This window comes from Triplophysa rosa, linkage group LG16 (assembly GCF_024868665.1).
Source record: "Triplophysa rosa linkage group LG16, Trosa_1v2, whole genome shotgun sequence".
Taxonomy (NCBI): domain Eukaryota; kingdom Metazoa; phylum Chordata; class Actinopteri; order Cypriniformes; family Nemacheilidae; genus Triplophysa; species Triplophysa rosa.
In genome coordinates, this window is record NC_079905.1 from 13,578,270 (window position 1) to 13,588,235 (window position 9,966).

The following is a 9,966-nucleotide window of genomic DNA, read 5'->3' on the forward strand; positions in this document are numbered from 1 at the left end:
ATAAAACATTGCTTGGGCTATAGAGGATGAATGAATTGAGAGGGAAGCATTTTGACTCTTATCTGAAAGCTTTTATTCTCTGGTCTGGTGGATCAAGCCATTTCATGGAGTGAAGAGCCTTGCAGTAGGGAGATAAGGAGAGAGCTTCTACAAAGAGCCCAATTTATGAATGCGGTCAATATCCGCGGCATGCAACAGCTAGTCGCATCAACATGCTTCTGCGGCTGGATGTTATCGGAGTCTGACTAGGACAAAACATTATAAGAAAGAGGGAGCGGAGAGCGAGATTGCATTAATGCGAACGCTACTCACAGTTGGACAATGCCACCCCCCCAGTGAGATAATTTCCTCTCAAAATTGCAATCAAAGCTAAAGAAACACTCCAGCAACAATATTAACTCAACGACTCCTAGGGGGGAATTTTTTATCCCTCTGGTTTCCGCCAACCTATCCTTTCTTTCATTTGTTGTTGAAAATGCCCCGTCAATATCCTCAACATTAACGTTTAATCATAAATTCGAAGGATGCCGAGGAGAGGGCGTTTTTCATTTTGGGAACAATAAACGTCCTTCAAAGCCTCTTAGCAAAATAACAAAAATAACAGTTTGCATCAAAAGTGCTCGGAAAGAGGTATTGAAAAGGCCCTGTGCAATCATTATTCTGATTGCTTGAAAATAGAAATGAATGAATTTTTGAAAGCAGGAATAAGAAATGTTATATTTCCATTATGCTTGTGAAATTATTGGAAGTTTTGTGTAGAGTTGCTTAATGTAGAAGACGTGAGGTTTATCATACAATGTGTCTGGGGGTAATAGAAGTTCCAGCAATGTTTTTGCTTATTAGTTGCTCTTTCAAATCCAAAAAGACTTATAGGAGATCTCACAGACGGACATAGGAATACTCAAGTTGAACTGAAAAGCATTTGCAATGCATTTTACTTCTGCTATGTGACTTATTCACATGTTAAACAATGCAAATAATGAAAAAATGGATCTGAAACCGATGAATTATAAAGAAATCTGATGCAAATAAGTGCAGTAGAATTGCTGAGCTATAGTGTGGACGAAATAATTTTGATGTTTTGATTTCATACAATATGTTTAGAAATGTTCAATTTAATATCTGTTTATTGCATACTGTACTATAAATTACTTCTAACACATTACAGGAGACAATGTGAGGGGGGGGAAGAAACAGAAGACCTTAAAAGGATAGTTCACCAAAAAATAATTTATTCACCCTTATGTCATTCAAAACCTGTATATGACTCTTTCTTCTGTTGAGTTAGAAGATATTATGAGAAATGTCTCAGTGGTTTTTTTGTCTACACAATGAAAGTCAATGGGGTTCAGTGTTATTTGGTTACCAACATTCTTCAATATATCTTTTGTGTTCTGCAGAACATAGAAAGTCATACAGGTTTAGAATGACATGAGGGTAAATAAATGATGAAACAATTAGCATTTTGTTTGAACTATCCCTTTAAGTATCCAATTGCTCTCCATTTATTCTCACTTGTGCCCAGAAGAAACAACCGAGACATCTCGCATGACACAAACAAATTCATGCTCAAAAAAAGTGCCATGCATTTACTCTCTAACCCTTGTTTACACCGAACTGCACTACACTTACCATAATGTAACATTGTTTTGGCCATCTCCTCTGCAGAGGCACAAGGTGACACCAGGGCTACACCTTGTCGAAAAAAGAAGTCCAGAGACCCTGAGTTTGTCTCCACTCCGGTATTTGTCATAATGACTTGATTGTGGGGGACGTGTAGGAAAGGTCTAATCAATCTGATTTAATTAAGTGCAGCCAGCGACAGCTGAAATGAGCAGAATGGAAGTAATAACCACATTTCAATATGCATATTTGAGCTCTGCTAACAACGGCAATTCAAGGCACTTACCCATTTACTATTCTTTTGTCTCCACAAAAAGAAACTAGAAAAGCGTCTCTTACTCATAATACGGAGAAACTATCATCACGAATTGTTGTCTTTCAGTGTATAGTTTAGAAGGATAAGGATTTAGAAATACAGTGTTTTTTTCTAATGTACGTTGCCATTATGTACTACTGAACTGAACTGAACTGCCCTGTTTTTCAAGGGCACAGGGAGGTCAGGCGATTTTGTAGCATTGGGACTGGAAATGGTGGAGTGAATGCTGTGGTTTGGGAGAGGTGTAGACAACGTCACAAACCAAAAGAGACAGAGGATCATTAGGTTTCCCTCAGGCCAAACACAAGCACTCATGGATAAAGAAAATGCTCACTAGCTCCTGAAAGGAAAGACAAGATGACTGGTACAAAACTGTCCAGTGTATGACAGGCACTCATATCAGCCTTCACCTCTCTGTCATGGGCTTCAGGGAAAGGTGACTTTGGGAGTTTTTATGGGCAGTAGAGTTGATACACAGGCCTGAGGCAAGAATCTACTGCTATTCTACAACATTTAAATACCTTAATATCCACAATATCATTTGCAAACATTTACATCAGGTTGTCAGTAATGCTCTGTGAAGCGGTAGTTACTGTCTGAATGAATATACGGTATGTGTACGTAACCAAAACAAACAATGTCTGACCAGATCTAGCACCCACCAAAAAATAATAATATCATAATTTACTCACCCTCACGTTGTTTCAACCCTACGTGATTTTGTTTCCATTAAAGGATCAGTGTGTCATTTTTTCTAGGATCTATTGGCAAAAAAGCAATATAATATACAGAACTGTCTTCAGAGATGCATAAAGACCTTACATAATGGAGCCTTATGTTTTTATTAGCTTAGAATGAGCTATTCCTATTTACATACACCGCGGGTCCCCTTACATGGAATGTTGTTGCCATGTTTCTACAGTAGCCCTAAATGGACAAATGAGCTGACTAACTATACAGAATGAGCTGACAAACTATACAAAATGCATTTCGCTAATATGTTATCTCATTCGGGTAAGAAGCGAATCCTCTTTCAGCCTCCGAAGGGCTTCAAAAGGGACGGGGGAGGGTTGGAGTGAACCGTTGGTTGGAATTCGCAACATCACCACTAGATGCCGCCAAAAATGACACAATGGTCCTTTTAACGCAACAGGATATGTTGGTGTACAATGTTTGATGCCTCGTTTCCAGTGAGTGGTACGGTTCAGTACGGTTCACTACGGAATGCAACTTTTTCCTTTTCCACTGTGAATGGTACCAAAATAGCGAACCGTACCACTTTTTTGGGACCCTTTCTTTAGGGTACCTAGCCCAGTAGTACCAATAGTACCAGAACCTAATGGGTGGAGCTAGTCTCACTGCAGACTGCTGATTGGTTTACAGAGAATCGTCACTTGGGAAACGACAACACAGGAAGCGCCATTTTTGAAAACACAGCCGAGACAAAAATACAATCTCTGTGCGCAGAAATGAACCATGGTCGACCTGGGAGGTGCAGATCTGCTGTATGTCCTCCATTGTTGTTGTTTACAGAATGCTTCGTCGTGTGAGAATGACGTCGATCGCTACTTTCCGGTGTACACCACGCATATCAAGTGACGTCGATTGCAACTTTCAGGCATACACCACGCCTACCAAGTAAGGGTACTGTTTGCAGTGGAAATGCAAGCCTGATACGGGTTTCCCGTACCGAAACGTACTGTACTGTGCACTGTTCAAATTACTATACACTGGTGAACTATTGGAAGCGCTCAATCACAAGTAAGGAGAAAAGGGAGGAGTAAAACTGTGCGCTAATTTTATTGAGCCTTCGTCGTGCAAAAATTAAATACACAAATTTGCTTTGAAAGCAGTCACCGTGGATGAGATACATCGCATAAAATCAAGGTTTAAAAAGTCTGTATTTAATTACAATATCAAAGCGTAGAAGGGTTTTTCCATTTTATCCCACGGATGACTTTGTTTAACATCAGAAGACAACCAGACCGTCACGGACGCTGTGTTCATAACTGAGTGAATACGACTACAAACAAGTAAACGGGGAGTCGCGGCTTTTCTGAATAAAAGGTGCATCGACTTTTCAAAAAGAAACAAAAACAAAAATGGTTTACACGTAGGCTACAGATCACATGTTTATACATTACATTGTAAACAGCATGTAATGCATTTGGTTATTTAAAATGTATAGTTTATACATTTTAGATTTATAATTATAAATTTAGATTTAATCACTTTTTAAGCACTTCAATCAAAGTCGTAATTTATACATTTATGACATTTATCTCTATTGCTGCTCTATGCAAAGTAAATACGGCATATTTTTACTGTTGTTCAATACCATACAGGACGTACTGTATAAAACAGTTTTTTTTTAAAGCCGAAAAGTGTCGATTCCATGATGTGTTGGAGAATAAAAAATAAAAAAAGGAGCTGCAATATTACACTTGCACAATGCTGACATATTTTTTTGCCAAGCTCAGGTATCCCATATCTTCACACATTGGGTCAGCCAGCTCTCCTGCTGTCACACAAACAAACACATTAAAAACCACAACATATGCAAAAGCAAAATGATTACAATCCACAATTACAGCTACTCCCAAATGTTATTATTGAGAATAAGTAAGCCACTGAAAACCAAATCTCATGCACACTTATTTCAAAGAGCCCACTCTCACACAGAAATGAAGGATGAAATCTGATTAACTGCATTTCCATAATTGGTCATAAATTACTTTCTTCAACCCAAATCATAAAATATCTAATAACCTAAAGAGTTTGTTCCCTCCACCACAGGACCTCTCATTGGCTGTCTGTTACCAGTCATGTGTAGCATCCTTCCTTCCCAAACCAGCCTAAGATGGATATGAGGTGATTACCTCCAAAGTTCTGCCAGGGAGTCCCAGCTCTGCGTGCTGCTTATTAAACATAAGTACCATGTAACCTCCCCGCACTAAATCAAGGGACGTGTTATTGGTCCCTGGTGAGAATGCAGGGGTCAGAGGGTCCTGGAGATGGGATGTGCTGTGCTCATCCTGGGGAGACACCAGCTGACAGCTGCCACAAATCTGACACACGCAAACACGCACGCATCAATACTCACTTATAAACGCACACACACAAACCAGGCAGCATTAGGTGCACAGTGCATGGCAAATGTGGCCAAATCAATACTCATTAGAAGCGAGAGAATGAATAGAACGTTAATAAACGGGAAGATTTGGGTGGAGGGCTAAATTGTCGATTTCTCTCGCTTTCCTCTCTCTCTCTTCTCCATTAGTCGTCTGAAGGATTTTCAACAAACTTTATTTATTAGGGCTGTAATGATACGTTCAGCTCACGATTCGATACGAGACCCGATATGGTTAATGAAGGCATCACGATATTAAAAAAAAGAAAACTAAGAAACTGACTTTCAAATGATAGATTTTCCCCCGAAACATAAACAACTTTTGTAAAAATGTGTTATTAATTTATAAAAACGTAATAGATCTGTCACAGGAAAAAATAATTTTAACATAAAAAATTAAAAATCAATATTTTTCATATATAAATATATTGCCATAGCTATACGATACATGCAATATGTGGTATTTAATATATTGTTACACTCCTATTATTTGTATATAGCCATATAAATTATATATTTTTGTTAATAGTCATAGACTGAGTTCATACTGTATTTTAGTAATATAATCATTTACATTATATCAACACCGTTACTTTTTATTATTTTTATATTTTGCAGGAGGAAGCAACTCCGGTGGTCTGAATTTCGCAATACGGTGTGTATCGTACAGTTGTGGCAACCAATCCCTTGCTTGAAAAGTGATGGTCAATACAGCCGACACAAAACAAAAGTACACTTTGTTATGACAACACTGACTAAAGCATTTAGAGATGAGAATGAGAAGAGCATACCTTCCAGTGCAAAGCAAAAAAATTATAAAGGCATTCAAGATATAAAAGAATATCTAACTTCTACATTTTACCTGCAATGCATTATTTATTCGTTTAATTCACATTCTCAATAACAACTCCATCAAAGCATATAGTGTAAGCGACCTGTTTTTTTAATGCACAGCTAGTCATCTGAAAGCATTGCTCTTACACTCTATCTTTACCGTTCGCACTCATTTCATTAATATTGAGTTCTCTTTCTTCACTGTCCCGGTCTATGAGGCCATTGCTTGTTATAATAATGGGCTTGGCTTGTAGCGTCTGAAGGACATGCATTAATATTTGAGAGCATTTAAACCCATTAGGCTGTTTGCGGGAGAGAGGAGAGCATGTTTTTAACTCTGTTGAGAGCGCGTGTGGTAAGAGGTTATCATCTGCTAAGTAAATAACTGATTCCTGGAAGCGGCTAAAATGTGGCAAGCAGGATCTGGTTTTAACAAGAGACTGACGCTCTTTATTAGACTGAAGCGTAGTGCTATTATCATTTCCTAAATTAATCATTCAAAATGAAGGATGGCTCGAGAAATACTCGGCGTGCTTGTGTTTGTATGTTCACGTGAGTGTGTTTCCGAGGTCCTGAGATTAGCTCTTTTTTGGCCTCTAAGCGAGCACATCTGCAGTCAAGGCTCCACATCTGGTTCTCACATTTTCCCCAGCGCTGCTAAGAGGGAGCAGGAGAGAGAGCGAGAGTAGGATGTGATCATTGAAGCGGTAAGAAACCAATCATTCCACTTGAACATAGTCTTCTCTGTTCTTGCACCACCCCCATCTTCTTGACTCTGACCGTAACAAAAGATTGTTTGATCGTTAAATAATGCTGAAAAATAGCCATGTTTCTGTAGCTCAAATGGTAGGGCTTGGTGCTACACCAAGGTCATGGGGTACAAATCCCATGAAACATGTACTAATTAAATGTATTACTTGACGTATACATTGCTTTGGATAAAAGTGTCTGTAAATGCACTTTCCCTTGATTCATTGTTTTTAATGTACAATTCGGACTTTACAACTATTTACAGATTTCAGGAAAACATGCATTTTTATGCAGCTTTTCTGTAATGATTTTACTTTTCTTTAGCAAAGAGTTGGATTCGTGTTTTTGTTTTCAAATTGGTCTACACTAAAAAATGGTGGTTCACTCCCGTTCTGCCTCTTCTTAGCCCGAGTTCGAGTCCCGACCTTCTCTTTCCCACTTCGTTTCCAGTCCTTTCTTCCACTGCACTGTACAAATAAAGGCAAAAAATATATATTTACACACATTTTTTTTTACATTTTGTTCTGGTGCCCCAGCTTCCAGAATATTAACATTTTTGTATGGGAATTTTTTTACAGTGTACTTAATATGATCAGTTAGATGATAATACCATTGTCAGGTGTTTTTTGTGTGTCATGTTGTCAGTGTTTAAAAAACAATCACCGACTTAAAGGAATCATGGAACCTTTTGCTTGAAACTTTTCAAAAATTTAAGATAAAGAGATGAAGTTCTCACCGGGTAATTGTTGAAATTACTTTACCGAGTTTTAGTCGTGGCAACTTGACATTTTATTACAGCCGAGCCAATTTTAGAGAAATTAAGTAAATGAATGAAACTATAGAAAAGCCATGCAAACTGGTGTCATCATTTGAAGTTCTGTGAAAATCTCAATTTTAACTGGTCTTTTTGTCTTTTCTTTTGTGCTCCTCCCACTCGCACCTGGAATCAAAATCAGTCCACTTTGTTGTTACTTTGACAGATCCTCCTCCGCTTTGATTTATCAGTTAAGAAGGCAAGTATAATCTCATGCGTGAAGTGAGGGCTGCCTTCCAGATCCACTCTTTACCCTCACAGCAGATGTTTTCAACCCCTCTCCGCACGGCACGGCCTGGATTCCTTCCTCCCTTCTGAGCTGTGTTGACCCGAGTGACCCTGTAATTGGTGGAATAATTTGCCCTGGTTTACATAAACACTCCCTGAAAGGAACGATTCTGTGGATCTCTCCTGGAGGCAGGGCTGAATCTCAGATCGCCCAACTCTCCCAAAGCCTACAGTGACGTACTGATATACCAACACAATCTCACAGGAATTCTAAACTATTTTATATGTGGCTAATCCGTATGAATATGTATGATCTCATTTGTACATTATAGTATTATTTGCTTTTATGCCAGTGATGTTTGGTTTAGGGGTGGGGCCAGGGGAGGGGCTTCAGTATGGTGTTTTTCTAATAATCATTCATTCAACTGATACGAATGATAAAATATTTACGAATTGCTGCGAGAGTGAGGCTGGAAATACTGATGCAATAACACGTGTATTCTTAAGCACACATGTACAATGGTTCATTACAGATAAAATGTTGTTTTTCAACACACAATAGACATTTTAACCACAGAGATGCTTGTCATTTCAAACCTGTATGACTTTTTTATCTGCAGAATACAAAAGAAGATATTTTGAAGAATGTTGGTAACCAAACAATAGAAGTGCCCAATCCCTTCTATTGTATAGACGCAAGTCAAAGAGTACCATCGTTGTTCGGTCATCAACATTCTTCAAAATATCTTCTTTTGTGTTCTGCAGACGAAAGAACGTCATACATATTTAAAACGACAAGTGGGTGAGTAAATGATGACCGAATTAGAATTTTGGGGTAAATTATCACTTCACTTTTCAAGAATTGTACATGCTCCACGTTTTGTCAGCTTTAATTTTGACAACTTCTTGGAGCACACTAGCATAAATAAGACCTCAGTGCTAACACACATACACTAAAATCCACAAAACTATCATCTCTTGGAGATTTTAAACAAATGCTTCTTTATGTATAAGAACTGCACACCTCCGCTGACAACCCAGAGGACGATTCCTGTGGGGTTCAAAATGTCAGAGGCTTTTCATCATTCAATGTCAAGAACAAAGAAGCCTAACGTGTGCTTCGCCCTCCTGTCTACTATTACTATCAAAACCACACCGTTTCAGCCACCGTTTGCCCGTGCGCTATAGCCGTCTGGGTCTCCTGAACATGTGTTAGCATTTGAATCAATTTGATGTTTTATTAGTCTTGACAAATTTCACCAAATGGACGTAAGCGCTTGTGAAACATACCGGCACTGGGCACGGGGCTGGAATGGGTTCCATATGGAGACACGGGTCCTTGGCAATACCTTGTTTGCTCTTCCCCTAATAATAGCAGCTAGAATGAAAAGCCGCCTTCTGGCTCCGGCTACAGAAACATGGAAATTATTAGACTTTGGAAAAATAGAAATGATCTCATATTTTAGTTAATTCACCTTTACGAGCTTATTTTTGTTCGCTGTCATACCTGTGCACTCATCCGTCATCCTGAATACCTAGTATTTATTTACCATGCACTGTTTAAAATAAATATATGTTTCAGTTTCAAATCATGAGAGCTGCCTGATTTGGGTTACTACTATGAATGTACAATACAAGCGTCTGTGCCAGCATGTCTGTGTATTTTTATGTGTAGCTGTGTTTTCCAATTTATTTACGCTTTACCTCCTCTCAGGGTTAAAAATGGATGGCAGGTCACTCTCTCTCTCTTTCGCTCCTCTATTACCTTTTGCTTGATTACCCAGCGTTAGATGGCCCAACCAGCCAGTTCATCAAATATTAAAGAACAGTAGTGTCTATTAATGCTGCTAGGGCAATTGAAATATGTGTGATGGATTTTTACTGCTATAGTGCAGAGTGTCTTTCTCAATGGTCTCCAGAGACCCCCCTCCAGCTGTTTAATCCATAGCTCCATCACAAGCGTGCGTGGAAGGGGTCGACCTCCACCAAATGTCTTCATTTCTCCCCGTACCCCCCCGGCCCCCCTTGGGATAATGGCTAATGAGGCCTTTTTGGTAATAACGTTGAAAGGCTCAGTCAATGCAGAATCTTTCACAGGAAGGTCAGGTCCAATGTTACCATGTTAGGGGATGAGTGATTGATTGTCACGTCGTTCGCTTTCCGATCACGCGCGCTCTATAAAACCACGTATGAATATTCTGTGCTGTTAGCGGCACGGGCTAATGAGATGAGAGGTTTTTACGAGTGCTATAATGTCTCAAGGAGCATTGC